Source organism: Nestor notabilis, unplaced genomic scaffold (genome assembly GCF_000696875.1).
Source record: "Nestor notabilis isolate BGI_N333 unplaced genomic scaffold, ASM69687v1 scaffold4459, whole genome shotgun sequence".
NCBI lineage: Eukaryota > Metazoa > Chordata > Aves > Psittaciformes > Psittacidae > Nestor > Nestor notabilis.
The window spans coordinates 1-15,202 of NW_009942199.1; the positions used below are offsets into that span (position 1 = coordinate 1).

The 15,202-nt window shown below is 41.4% G+C and overlaps 1 non-coding gene across 1 annotated transcript; it reads right to left on the minus strand.

Moving 5' to 3' along the window:
- Positions 1-3,558: 3,558 nt before the first annotated feature.
- Positions 3,559-3,632, minus strand: TRNAI-AAU. Its single transcript has one exon. It is a non-coding gene; the product is annotated as a tRNA-Ile (tRNA).
- Between the last annotated feature and the right edge of the window lie 11,570 nt (positions 3,633-15,202).

The following is a 15,202-nucleotide window of genomic DNA, read 5'->3' on the forward strand; positions in this document are numbered from 1 at the left end:
TATTTCCTTTTATATATATATATAAAAAAAAATAAAAGACTTTGGCTATATAATCTTAGTAACTCTACAGACAGGTATTGCTTCAAAACTGGGGTAGAAATTGCCAGGTACTTTATTTACAAAGTTACTTGTTTTATACAGTATCTCAAGAGCAAAGACTTGATTCCTGTTCAACTCCAGCCCATCACACTTTCTTGTGGTTTAAAACATTATTTGGATTTGCTTATATTTCACTTTAGTGATTGTTATCTAAGAACATACAAATTTGAAGAAAATATTTCTCTAGCTTCAGCAGTAAGTACAGTTACTCCATTTTGAAGTGAACCGGAAAAAAAAAATCAGGGTTCTGTTGTTATTTCAGTTGCAAACAAAACACCTGGAAGCCAGCATCCCCCTCACGCAGTCCCCTTTTCTGAATAACCTCTGTTTCTGAGATGCTAGAGGACCCAAACAGGGGGCTGGTTGTTGGGCTTTTGCTTACAGCTCCCAGCTCCTTTTAGCCAGATCCTGGGCTCAGCAGCACTGGGCTGCCTGTGCCCATTCAGCCACATTCTTGGCTGGCAGCTCCTTCCTGGGTCTGTTTCCATGGCATTTCCTCATTCTCTTCCCACCTGCATCTCTACTTACAAGAAGATTAAATGAAAACCTTTGTTTAGGGTTCTGACAGACTTGAGCTTTTTGATGGAGCTGCCATTTTTTCTAGTGCATGAAAGGTAAATCCTACACTCACCAGTTTTAAGCAAAGGCTAAGCTTCATCTATCATAATAGCATTCGCTGAACACAAGTTAAAGTAAAAAAAACCCTTCTACCACATCCTGCTTTTGATTTCAGTAATGATGTTTCTGGATAGTATCTTTGCATTAGTCTGTTGATACATCAGATGAATCCTTTCCACTCAGTTTTTCGCTGTAATTAAGACCCCCTAATGGAAAACTGAATGAATAAAGCACTCTGATAGCAAGACACTTAGATGGTCTAGAAATAAACACAGTATAAGAAGTTGTAAAATTAACCTACGAAGTGGCCAGAGAAGAAAATGCTTCAGAACATACCTAACGAATACACATCTACCAAACTGAATACAGTGTGAACTCATTTTCGAGCTAGCTTCAAATATTTGAATTTAAAAACCCTCCCTAGTAGCATTTTATGCATCAAAGAAAACACAGTCAGTTCAGTGAAGAATATGAAACTGACTAGCTTATTTGGTTTGTGTAACTCCAAAATGCAATAGTTATCATCCAAAACAGTAACAGAAGGAAAAGGTTTGGTTAAACTGATTAGAAGGTGCCTCCTCAGCTGCCAGTGTTCAGCATTGTCACGAGTAATAAGAAAGTTCATCTTCTCCATCATTGTCCATGGTGCAGAAAAGGAACTGCTCTTCATGCAACACTAAGCACACAACAGCCAATACCCATTCTGGCCTCAAAGTAAAGCAATCAGATTATAGGTTAAATGAAACACCAAAGAATAACCACAGAATGTTCCCCAGCATCTGCCACTGCAGCCCATTCAGAATGGAAATTCCTCCACAGTCCTCACGAAAGCACTATTCCACTGTATGAGTTTGTTTATTCTTTTATTCTCCACCTAGTCTTGAGGTTGAAGAATGGGCTCTGCAACGACTCCCCTAGGGACAATGGCTGACCCTCACAATCTGACAACCATCTGCTGAAATTAAATTTAGGGAAAATACGCCCATACAATCCTGGCCACCAAAAAACCCACACTGAATATAAACAATTCAAACCAAACTGAAAAAGTGGCCAAGGAGCTATTGCATCACCTTGCTTTATAGCAAGGACTTTCCTATACAAAAACATAGCTGCAATAAAATTCTGATTCCTAATGTGGAAAACATAAAACAAAGCAATATTATTCTCAGATTATTTTTTTTTTCCCTTGAAAAGTGACACTCTGCAGTTTCTCCTTTCATTTTATTTAAAACGGATGTCATTACATGCAGTCAAGTCCTGACCACTACAACTGGACCCAAAGGAGCTGAGAAGGCTCATTGAGTAACAAGACAGAAGGTCATCAAACCAGTGCCACATTACTCTCCCTTGATATCTGATGGAATCATGGCAGCAGTTTGGATGCCAGATAACATGGATATCTGTATGATTTAAAAATTATATCGTGACTTTGAAATGATGCTTTTATGTGCCCTTGTTGTACCTTGGGGGCACTGTGAGGAAGATGCAGTGTCAAAACTCTGGTTTTGACATGGATGTCACCTGCTTTTTTTCCTTTCTTTCTTTTTTAGTATTACCACTTATTTTGAATCAAACTCTGTAGTTGAAGAAGCCTCAAGCAACAAGCCTGGAGAGTGAAGGAGCATATTAGCAAATTTGTGAAAGAAATCAATAGAATGCTGTTAGCTCAAGATGTTTTCCCAAAGAAGCTGTGGTCTGTCTGTATGCAGCTCCAATAATGAAACCACTGGTCTCTACAAAGAAAACATTTCCACCAGAAAGTTTCCCTCCTCTGGAGAAATTCCATTTCAGTTCAGAATTAGATAGGACAAAAATAATACCTGTCTTGAGTTTCCAAGAGAAGTTTCTTAAAGACAAAACACCCTTATACTTCACAGTGGAATGAGCAGGTATCCATCTCAGCCACTCTTGCTCGTTCTACTCTGCTAGAACATCTGTTTGCCCTGAATTTTTTTCTTGAATAAACAGTACATAAACACAAATTAAACCTCAGACTGCAGCATGTCTATCAAGCCTGGATATCTCTTAGAAGGAGTTCAGAACATTCTCTGACAAATCAGGCTATTGAGAGATCTGCTTCTCCTCCTGCTCCAAAAGAAAAAATCCCCCAAATCTAAAACCCACTCACATCAGCATCACTGGCTCCAGCCTCTGACAATAGAGAGCTATTAAAGAGTTTTACTAATGTAATGAGCTAAAGACCTAATATGAAATTTTAGTTACCTGAGATGACGAAGGGCAAGTGAGGACCATCTGAAATCCCACAAGCTTTCTGCAGGCCTAATGCTGATTAACTGAAGCAGCACAAGATGAAAAGATGCTCTTGGGCAAAAGACATTGAATATTTGGTGATGTCCCATGGAAAACTTTAAAATGTTCCAGAGTGCACTTCCTACCTACATTTTTGGGGTTGTTTTTTTTTTTTTTTTCCTGCAGCGTTTTCCACTATTTCACTTTCTTCCTCCCAGACCCCAATGCCCTTTCCCCACAAACCCCTTCCCCTTGCCCTCTGCGGCTCCTTTGTCACCGATGCCACCTCCCACGGTTGCTTGTTTTTCTCCAGCTCAGCTCTAACCCCCAAGTCTGAAGCCCACCCGCCCGTATACGCGTTCCTGCTGTCTCGTCCGCTCTCGCGTCCCCCTTCCCCCGCCGCACACCTTCCCGGTCCGCAGGCCGGGCTCTATTCTCCACCTTAGGGGAGGCGAAAAACAAATCGAAGCGTCTGCAGCTGCAGGTTCCCGGGTGAGGATCTGCACCTCGCGCGGACTGCGCCGCTCACCTCCTGGCCCCGTCCGAACCGGTTTCTCTTTTGAGCCTTTCGCCACGCCGCCTCTCTGGGCCGGACACATACGGGGATCGAACCCGCGACCTTGGCGTTATTAGCACCACGCTCTAACCAACTGAGCTAACCGGCCTGCTCTTGAGCGGTGTTAGCAAAAGCACACCGCTGCCCCGCAGCCTTCCGCGCCAGTATCCCGTGGGGCGAGTGCCGCTTCCTCGGGGCTCGGGGGTGGGCTGCCGGCGGCGTCGGCTAAGCTTCGTCACAGAGGCCCACAGAATCCCGCCTGCCAGGGTATGTTCGTGCTGCCTGGGAGGAGCAGAACCTCCAGCCTGGGACAGGGACACCAGCACGAAACTTTTTCTCACTGACGACAGGGAGGCAACGGAGCAGGCTTCGGGGTGAGGCACGCAGGCTCCTTGGAGGTTTTCCAGGGACCTTGGGGCAGTGCCGGAGCAGCCTCCATACCTTGCCTCCAGCAGATGCTGCTCTGAACGGGGTTTTGGGCAAGACGCCTCCCGGAGTTCCTTCCTTCCAGAATTATCCCATGACCTGAGCAAAACTCATCACAGCCTGCAGCAGGAGTGAGACTAAGAGCTGACCCATTGTCCTCTGACGGACCAGGCAGGGTTGACCAGCATCTACTGAAATTCACCCAGCAATAGGGTTGAATGAACCTGAAAGCACTTACCTTCCCTGGAAGGATACAAGAAGACAGGAAAGAATTATTCACGATCCCGTTTTACCCCTATTTTGTCTTACACAGTCAAAGGCTTCTGTTTTTTAAAGAAAATGTTAATTTTCCTGGCTTAGACTGTAATTAAAAAAAATAATAAAAATCAAGCTTTTCAAATGCTTGGTCTTCTTGTCAGAGTTCGTTATGGAGGAAAAGTTAAGGAATATCTGTATCACAGCTTGGAATGAAAGAGACTGACTCAGGATCACTGGGATGTTTTTTCTAGTCTATACTCATCCTTGTGGCCCTGCACACACTTCTTTTTGCTGTACTCACATCATTAGTTCACCTTTATTGCTGTTAGCCCATCTGTTACCAGCACCTTCCTCAAAGATCCACTAAATTCCCAAGACCTTTGCCCAGCTTTGTCATAAAATCCTTCATCCCTAGGAGCGAACCGATCAAATCATTCAGACGCCATTCCTCTTCAGCTGTCCCAAGCCCCGCATCTCTGCCTCCCAGTCCTGCCATCCTCAGCAGCACGCTGTCACCTCTCCATCTGTAGAGAGGAGCATTTACCCCCTTCTCCCAGTAACTGCAACAATCATGGCCTTTTGCAACAGCATATACAGAGTCACTAGCATACCTGAGCTCCATCCTTCGATTTGCAGCTGCTGCTGCTCCCTGTATAACCAAATCTCCTGTTTATGTTACCACCTTTTATCCACCTTGGACATCTTTCTCTTCACCCCTACAGAATGACAGAAGTGTTACAAAATAAAAAATAAATATAAGGGGCCCCAGGTTACAGCATATATGCAGCAGTAGTCAAATGGTAGATATTAAGCTTTGCTATCCCAGTGCTAACCTCTGAAGACTCCCACAAAGTCTATGTCCTCTCTTTCACTCTTGAGGGTCTTGTTTTGTCAGCCAAGGACAATCCTTGGCACTCTCAAACAAGCAGAGGAGGGAGCACAGGAGGAGGTGGGAAAGCAGGAGACTCCAAACTGTCATTTCTCCTTCCCCTTTTCTATTTGACCTACATGAAGTAGCAACCAGCCAACTGCCAGGAAGCGTGTATGTTCTGGGATATCGGTAAACCACAACTATATTTTCTGGGAAATGTCACCCTGAATTAGGCTAAACTCACTCAACCATTCAATAGCAAAGCCACGAGTAGAATCTTAAGAGAAAGCTGAAAAGTGGAAGGACAGAAAGGAAAAGTACTCCCAAACAAGCTGCAGCATGGGCATGTGTATGGAGTTTGGGTAGTATCCATACTGATAGAGCATAAGCGGCAGGCACAGGAACAGCAGACCTTCATTTGTGTGTCTGGTACACAGATTCTCAATCTGGTTTTCGGTAAGAAACAGCCGATTTCTATTTTTTTTTTTTTTGTCAGTTGCTCCACAGAGCAAGGGAGCAAGAGTCATGGTTAATTATCTCTCTGGCTCTTATGTCCAGAATATCCCCAGAAGTCGCTGAAAGCAATAATATATTGCCTCTTAATTCACAGCTGTCCACCAGTGATTTGTAGTCAAATCTGTCCCAGTTATGCAATGCTGAGATGAAAAAATCTCTATACCATTCAAGTATTTTTTTCTACTGCCTCCTAGCCAGGTTAAGCAGATTTGTCTTTTTCCTCAAAGTTTAATCAGTCACATGCCAAATGCCAACCTCTGTTGTTCTGAAACCCACTTCTACGCACAGAAACAGCATCCTACCTTTTTAGAAGAGTTTCATTTGGGCTCTGCTGTACAAACAACACATTTTCGGCGATTAGACAGAGACAGATAATGTACCAGTCTAGGAGATCAATGCTGTCTCCACAAAAACAAAATTTTCTCATTGAACAGTAAACTCTGGTTTATCTCTAGTGTGTAGGATCCATACTCTAAACCAAAGAAACAAACCAGCCTAGAATAAGAAACAGCTACCAGGCTATATAGTAGATATCTGTAACATTATGGAATGTAGAGGTTGTGCATGCAAAACATTTGCAAGCATTTTTCAGCACTATTGATGTTAGTGAATTGTGTTCACAAACACTTCATTAAATCGAATCTCAGCTTTAAATGTTTTGCTAATTCAGGACCTCACCTAGACATCTAAACAACTTCAGACTTTTACAGCACATTTAGAAGATCTGCTACAATATTCCCCTCATGACATTACCATTATATATTTTCAAAGACTCAAAAGCATTCATATTTAATAAAACAGGGACAGGAGGAGACTGAAGAAAGAACAAGGTCTGGGTGCTTGAGTTCCATCTCAGATCTTCTCTTCAGTTGCCTGTTCCCTACCTGTCACAAGTCATCCAGCATCTCCCCACACTGCACCACTGTCCCTGACCTTTCCCCTGCCATGTATAGTTACATCACTGGCACTGGCATCAAGCAGCACACTGCATGGAACACAGCCCCAGCTCTTTGCTCCCAGCTGTCCCCCAAGCATAACCTGCACTGACTGCGCTTTTGAGCTACAGTCCCAACAGCTATGCCTCAGTATGTTGTCTTTTCCCTTTTTACTGGTGATATATTACCAGATTATGTCACCTTCTCCCATGCACTGTGCTCCAGCCTGTATTACACAGCACATGGCACCACGGGCCATGCCATCATGAACCTTGCCTGTGTATAAAATCAAGATCATCTTCCAGGATAAACAAGATGTTTAAGAAGAAAGTAGAACAGAGCACACTCATAGGCTTCCTCCACCTCTGCCCCTTCCTGAGTGAATGCGCTGCAGGACACATTAAGATCTTATTTCATATAGGACAGTAAGGCATATGACAAAGCGATCTTCGGTCACTGCTCTCTACCCAGCCCAAAATGCCTCTGAACCAGCAATTTAACAATGAAGTATAGCTTTAGGCATTCCACAGACGTGTCCTGTTTGTTCTAATCTCTCATCAACTCCGAATTGACAACCAGGGAGAAAAATTTCATTAGTTGCCCAAATATAAAGGCACAGGGAACTACTGTTATCAACCTGAACACTACCCAGGGATTTATTAATAAGCTTGCCATTGAAATCTCACTCATAAAAATGTTAATGCAAGTTATTTGCATATGTCCGTGCATCTAAACAGAACACCCATAATGTCATATTTAATAAAATTATTATTATCCAATATAAAGTAAACATTCAGTGGTCATAAAACATGTGTTGAAGTGTAGATGTACATACATTCTACATTTATAGCATTTATAATAATAGCTACTGTGAGTTTTGAATAAAACAGTCAAGAGGACCATTCCTGTCTAGCCATTATGAGTGTTTTGAACTAGAAATCTGCAGATTCACATCTAGAAATCACAACTAGAAACAGGACATTATATCCAGCATAACCACCACTATAAGTTCCTGGTACAGCAGCAGTGTCATGCTTTGAACAGAACAATCAAAACTTATTTTGCAGCTTCCGTGTTGGCCACCAGATGAGGACAACTCCAAAGCCCCAGGAAAAAAAAAACAAACCTCTCCCCTCCAGCTATCTAAAATGTCTCACCAGCTATGAAAGCTGGTCTTGTAGCATCTGCATGCTGTCAACATGCTTATATAAGGCCAAATTTACCACAGATCTGACATAAGAGTAAGCTGTACAATGGGCACCAGAAGTCCTTCACATTTCTCAGAAGACCTGGACATGCTCTGTGGCACATGGGCAGGAAATAGCCACTTCCAGCATATCCCCTTAGCAGGCTATGCACCTAAGAGAGCATAGCTATGCACATACAGCTAACCCAGCCAGCAGGAAGCATTTTGGTTTGAAGCCTTGCTAGCACTGTTTCAGCACCCAGGCTGGGGCTAGAAGATACTGTGTAAAGACATTTACTTGTTTGCCCATGTCACAGTTCCTGGATCTAGTTTGTTGCCCTGGAAAATGTTTAGAGATGCTATGCAACTCTTAGCCTCCAGCTAACACCAGACATCAGTTTACCATTTAACATGCCACATTAAGCCTACAGTTAGCATTTCAGGGATTACCAGTATGAGTTATTATGAATACAATCTCATTATTAGTGCTGAAATTGTTGGCAGCTTTTCCATTGTTAAATAGTGCCTATTTGTTTTGTTCTTGAACGTGCAGAATACATTATGCTACATAAGCTTCACATCCACTTTAAGCAATACTCTTTTGCAGATAGAAATGTTTGATTTTCACTGTTTTTATTCAGGAAAAAAATTGGAAATATAACTTCAAGTCAGATCTAACCACACTCATCCTTTTACATTTTAGAATAATTTACATTTTAGTTTGAAGATGGAATCTAACTATTGCTCCAAGAGTGTCTTGAAACCTCGCTCTAGAATATCTGCTTTGTAAAGCCAGTTTCCCATAGGCTTTCTAAAAGACTTAAAATGCTAAAAAGCCAGAGTACCATAGAATTTCACTTAAACCTGCTTGCCAGCAAGTATTCTTGATTATTTATTTTTAAGGAATGAGTGCAGAAGAACCTTACAGTTTATTTTTATATCCTTTTAAATTTAAATATTCATGAAGGTATGTTTTACAAGGTACTTATATTTCTATTAGAATCAGTCAGAAACCCATGGAATATCCTGACAAAGTAAGGTGTTTCTCCCTCCCTAATAAAAAAAAAAAAAAAAAAAAAATAATAAATCCAATGTATTTTTGGTGGAGTTCCTGAAATTGCTTCTTCTCCCTACTTTGTGAGATTTATGAAAGGAAGGTCCTGCCAGACTAACCTGGCCTCCTTCTATGGCAAAGTGACCCACTTAGTGTAGGAGGCTGTGGGTATTGTCTACCTAGACTTTAGTAAAGCCTTCAACACCATTTCCCGTAGCATCCTCCTGGAGAAACTGGCTTGGACAAGTATATACTTCAGTGGGTAACAAACTGATCGGCTGGGCCCAAAGAGTGGTGGTGAATAGAGTTAAATATACTTGGGGCTGGTCACAAGTAGTGTTTTCCAAGGCTCAGTATTGGGGCCAGTTCTGTTTAATACCTTTATCAATGATCTGGGTGGGGGGATTGAATGCATCCTCAGCAAACCTCCAGATAACACCAAACTGGGCAGGAGTGTTGATCTGCTTGAGGGTAGGAAGGCTCTGCAGAGGGATCAGGACAGGCTGGATCAATGGGCTGAGGCCAATTGTAAGAGGGTCAACAAGGCCAAGTGCTGGGTCCTGCACCTGGGTCACAACAACCCCATGCAAGGCTACAGGCTCAGGGAAGAGTGGCTGGAAAGCTGCTCATGGAAAAGGACCTGGAGGTGCTGACTGATGGCAGCTGAGCATGAGCCAGCTTGAGCCCAGGCAGCTAGGAAGGCTGGAATGTGGAACGGGGGTTGTTCAGCCTGGAGAAAAGAAAGCTCAGGGGGGAACTTTGTTTCTCTTCACAAGTACCTGACAGCATGTTGTAGCAAGGAGGGTGTTGGTTTCTTCTTCCAGGTGACAAGTGATAGGACATAGCCTACCTGAGAAAATGGCCTCAAGTTATGCCAGGGAAGATTTAGACTGGAGATTTGGAAAAATTTCTTCACCAAAAGGTTTGTCAAGCACTGGAACAGGCTGCCCAAGGAAGTGGTGAACTCACCATCCCTGGAGGTATATAAGACATGTAGATGTGGTGCTTAGGAACATGGTTTAGACTTGGCAGTGCTAGGCTGATGGTTGTACTCCACGATCTTAAGGGTTTTTGCAATCTAAACAATTCTATGTTTGGGTTTGGTTTTTTTTTGTTAGACCTGTAAACCCCACCATTTTTGACCCTTCTTTTTCCTCAGTCTACGCAGACACTTTCTCTTCTGCTCTAACACACTCAGTGGTCATTAAAGTTCCATTTGAACACAATTAAAAAGGACTATAATTTTAATGCGATTAAATTGAGCCAATTATTTCTTGAAGCCACAAGCGTATAATTTCCTATAAGCACTGAAGAAAAATCAATATCCCAAGTTCATAAATTATTTATCACTCCATCAGGCTGTCATTTGTTAGTGCAACAGAAGGACAGCATTCTGGACCCAGACAAGAATTTCATCTTTCATTCATATAGAGAAGAACACACATCAAAAATAAACCCACTAAAATCAGTCAAAAATAATAAAAGTAATCTCAGCTTGCTATGTCCATGCTCCCTGAAGACAGATATTTCCAAATAAGAAACACTGATATGCAAAATGCCTCTATATGACTAAAAAATAAAATAAAATAAAGTCACACATGGTTGTTGCCATAGGTGACATTTTAATATTTTGGTAGTCTTTTTACTAGTCTTGGAATCAGTTCAACATACGATCTACAATTACAGTTAGTGTTTATGAAGCCGAGTGCTAGAAGTCACACGTACATGTTTAAAAAGAACTACCAAAATATTTGTGTACTTTGTGCTAGTTTTCTTAATGTCATTCACTGCTCATGAAAGATGTAGCTGTATAAACTGTCTATTCTCAGGTTTTTGTTGAGGGGTTTTTGGTTTGTTTTTTTACTTAACATTATCTTTCTAGGTTCTCAGCTTCCTTCACAAAGTCTATATCACTGTCATGGCTCTCCATCTTTACATATAACAGCAATTAATTTTTGCAACCACCACATGTATTATAATCTCCTATATCCATTATGCAGAGGAAGCAGCTGAGGTATTCGGAAAAAAAAAAATGCAGGCATTCAAGCAAGGCAAAATGCTGTCACTCCACAGTTCACATCCTGATGCAAGTCTATGAAGCCATTACATCTCTGCAAAAAAAGCATTTGGGGCCAGTTAGAGAAGAATCACACTGACAGCAGTTATCTCAGGATCACAAGGATCTCATTACCAGAGCAGCAGTTCCTGGGCATGAAAGCATAACTGGATGAAGCTGTAGTAGGGTCAGCTACCTTTTCTGTCCTCCTGACGTAGATAAATTGAAAAACATATAGTTCATTCTGTATATGCCTTTGTGATGTGACCTTGGAATAAGAGTGCCTGTCTAATCTGAGTGGATACGAAAGTTGTCATGTTACTTTCCCAAATAAAAGAAGGCTTGGTCCGGTATTACTAGGTCAAGCACTTATTCATCCTGTGAAAGCCTACTCTGAACAAAGTGAAAAGCAATTTTGATCACGCAAAGCTGCACCTAGCTCTCTCTAGCTGGTTTCAGAGTTAGAAACCAGCATGTCCAGAAGGGACAAAATGCTTTAAGTTGCAAGATGTTATTTTAAATACTGCTCTTTGAATTGGGAGGTGAGAGGGGCAAATCACATTAACGTAAACACATGCACATCATTTCATCATCTCAGGCCTGGGAAGACAAGTTGTAGAATGGTATGATATATTGAATTTCACATCTTTCTTTTGCCCTTCAAAGCTTTCCAAATCCAACCATTCAAAATCTACATGGGAGCTCTCCCTTTTCTTCAAAGCCCAATCAACTAAGAAAGTGTCCTTAAGAATACAAGTAGTTCCTCCTCCTTCACATACTGTAAAGTTCTTCTGCCAAGTGAAAGGGGAAGCTTAGTACCTTTATTAATCTACGATCAAATATTAAAAATTCTTAATGTAAGAATTTTTTGCTTACCTGGCAAGCATATGTATAACCATTGTCTATGAACTCACTGTTTGGTCAAATTCAAAACTGTCATCTGTATTCCAATGAAACTGACAAATGAATAGAGATCTGAGAGTTGTTCATTTCTTATACGCATTAGGAAACTAATCAGTAGGTAGAGACACCTTAACACTGATCTTGTTAAAGGAAGGCCAGAGTCTCTATTAGACACAGGCAAACCCAAACACAAGGCTTCTTAATAGGACAGAAGGGAAGGAAAAAGGATTCCTGAGTTTTGTTGGTTATAGAACCACTTATGCACCAAATTGTAAAGATCCAAGAAACGGAGAACTTAAAGTTGAACCAGTTTCCTGTTGAACCTTTTCCATTAGAGCATGATATCAAGGTCCAGATCTTGCCAAACAGGTAAATTTTGAGCAGGACACTTCAGTTTTGTGAACATAGAATTTATGTACTCTTAAAGATTCTTCAATACATAGAAAGGTTTAATTAGCAAAAACTCATGACAGCCCATCTTTTCGCCATGTCATTTGACAGTGGGAACAGAGTGGGATTCTTCAGCCATGACCAACTAATTTAGAGGCACAAATTTCACCTGTGCCCTCTGTGCTGCCAAACCACTACAGCTCCTGTTCTGGAGCAATACAGCATAGCCTGAACTGGCTGTTACAGACGTGGTGGTCAGTACAGCACTGGAGCAGTCTGGTTTCAGATTACAGCTCTAAAATATCAGCATTGTCCAAGCAGTAATCTCTTTTGAGTTTTGTATACCAACAGGTATGAGACAACTTAGCACAGCCAGAGTGCAGACTGAAAGCTTAGCAAGGATTTATGTACAAAGCCAGACCCTGTTGGACAGGATCAATTCAAACAGAGGAAAGGAAAAGAGCAAAAAGCCTTTTAGGCAGCACTTGAAGGAGGATGACCTTCTGGGACCCTGCTGATTATTTACATGATTTCTTGCCAAGAAACAAGCACTGCACTGCCCTCCAGCCTCAGCAGCAAGCATAATGGATCCCTGCACATTGGTAAATTTAGTTCCAGCCCCAGGCTCAGCTGCAACTGCTGAATATGGTGTCAAACTATTTTTAAAACATGGTATTAAGACACACGCAAAGCCTAAGGAAAAAAAAAAATCAGACCATTTCAAGGCTGGCAGTTAGTTCTAATTTCATTTGAAAGGTACAGATCTCCAAGTAGTCTGCTTTTGTTAATAATCCTCAATTCTACCATTGGGCCCACTGGGTTAGTGCTGGATATAAGCTAAAATCTTTTAACTAAACCCTGATGCAGCAAAGCAGGTCAGCACTGAGTGATACAAATATAATGACATCAATTAAGTTCCAAGCAAAGAAGGCCTTTCCAGTGGCTTAGTGAACAGTTGGGGTTGATCTTTTTTTCTCTTCTATTTCTGCCCTCCTTACTCTCCCCCCATGGCATTAGATTCTTGCACAGGTAGACTTAGACTCTGCACATTTTGACATGCTTTTTAGGGGTTTCATAACCTGTCAACAAACAAAAGTTTTTCTCTGGCCCTTACCCAGAATATTCCAAGGACTATTACCCTTCCCAGTGACCAAATTTTTCCATATTTTTTCCCCCAAAACTCCCCTCCCCCCCCCAGCAGAAAAGCCTTACTCCAGGAGTAAGGTTCATAGAGGTTGCCACCTGTTATCCTGTTTCATTAAATATTGTGCTGATTTACTTGCCCTTTCATGCATCAGGAGCCACCATGTTCATATAAATCACCCAGGTGAATTGCCACCCACTGTAGGCACAATACAGGACCAAGGCAGAGCATGAAGCTTTGAAATACTTAACAGCCTACTTTGAAAGTAACATAAAAAATTGATACTGGCAAAAGTTTACATCTTGGTGTGTACAGGTTATTCTAACCCCAGTATTATAAGATTGGGGTATATTAGTCACAAATGTAGGCTTAACATATCTTTGTCATGGTACAGGATTGTTCAAAGAGGGAGACTACACATGCAAGCCTCATTTGCAGGTACTAGTTCCCAAAGGATCTTTTGCACAAGGTACTATACCAGTTCTGTGCATCCTACCAACTCCTCAACTGCCGTCAAGCAAAATACGGATGCTACACAGCTACACCCTGGGTTTTATAGAGTTTTCCTCTGAAATCCATAGTTCTCTGGGTGTCCTGTTCACTCCCACTGAAGGTAGTAAAGGAACCTAATGGAAACAGCATGAAGAGAAAATAAACTACTGAAAAGAGATTAAAGAGAGCAAATTAATTTAAAACAAATGTCCAAATTGGGCACTTTCTGGTTTCTTCTTCTAGCAGAAATTAATGATGTGGAACATCAGTCAGAGATAAGAGAAAAGTAACCCTCTTTTCCTCCAAATAATAATACAGTAATAACTAGTTTATTGCTTTCTGCATCAGCCCTGTAATTTGGAGGCATTTCTCTCTTAAAAGATTTAAAAGTGATTTGAAGGAGAGAAATAATGGAAGGGATTTTAAGACTTCCTAGTACCTAGCAGCATCCTGCACAGACAGCACTAAAATTTGTTTAGAAAGCATTACCCCGTTGCCTGCGTTTTAGCAAAATTCTCTCTCTAAAGCTGAGGTTTTTTACAAAAACCAAACCAGGGCTGTTTATTAGCAAGAATTCATTCACTGCAACCAAATTATTATTCACATTTACATTTGCACCAGAGATCCTGAGCAGTGTCTGAAAACTCCAAGTCTTACAAGTTTTCTTAGAACCCCAAACACTTTCTAGTTAAAACTTGCTTGTTTAGAATATTTCTGTTATCCAGCTGGAAATGTGAGGATAAAGAGGGAGAACAACATTTAAGCTTGATGACCCAAGCATGAACATGGCATGAAAACCTAGTGTGCTAGTACACTAACCTTCCCTCCGTATGTAAGGACTTCTAAACACATCCAAATAAAAGCCACCGAAACCAAGTGACCGTCAACATACTCCAGCTACTATGAACAATAAATGCTTGAAGACCTTGTGCAAACCAGCCAAAATCTGGTGTTCATCTTAGTGCTCACAAAGAGTAGAAATATATCCATGCAACCCAGTCTCACTGAAAAAAGCATTATAGAAATAATAGTAAATCAGAATGAAAGTGCCTTTAAAGCAGGACACTTACAGGTATTGACTAGATTTCATTAGCCACTACTGCAGCTCAGCAAGGGAAGATCTGAAGGCCAAGTAGCTGGATGGCAATTTCCACTCCACAGAAACACAAGGACCTTTAGTTTATGTTATGCCTAGCATGGTCTTGCAGAGTGAGTAGCCATAAGCTTTTGAAGTGCTCTAGGTGTACCACTAGCATCTTCGCTCAGTTTCATCTTGCAAGAGTCGGGTTCGCTTTTTCTAAATGGATTCTCCAACAGGGACAATTGGGAGACACTGGCAGAAGTGCCACCATCATCCAATCTAACACACTGAAGCAGATATATTTGGGTATCCTAAAGTGCTCATATGTAGCCAAAACTTGCTCATAGAATCATAGAATGGTTTGGGT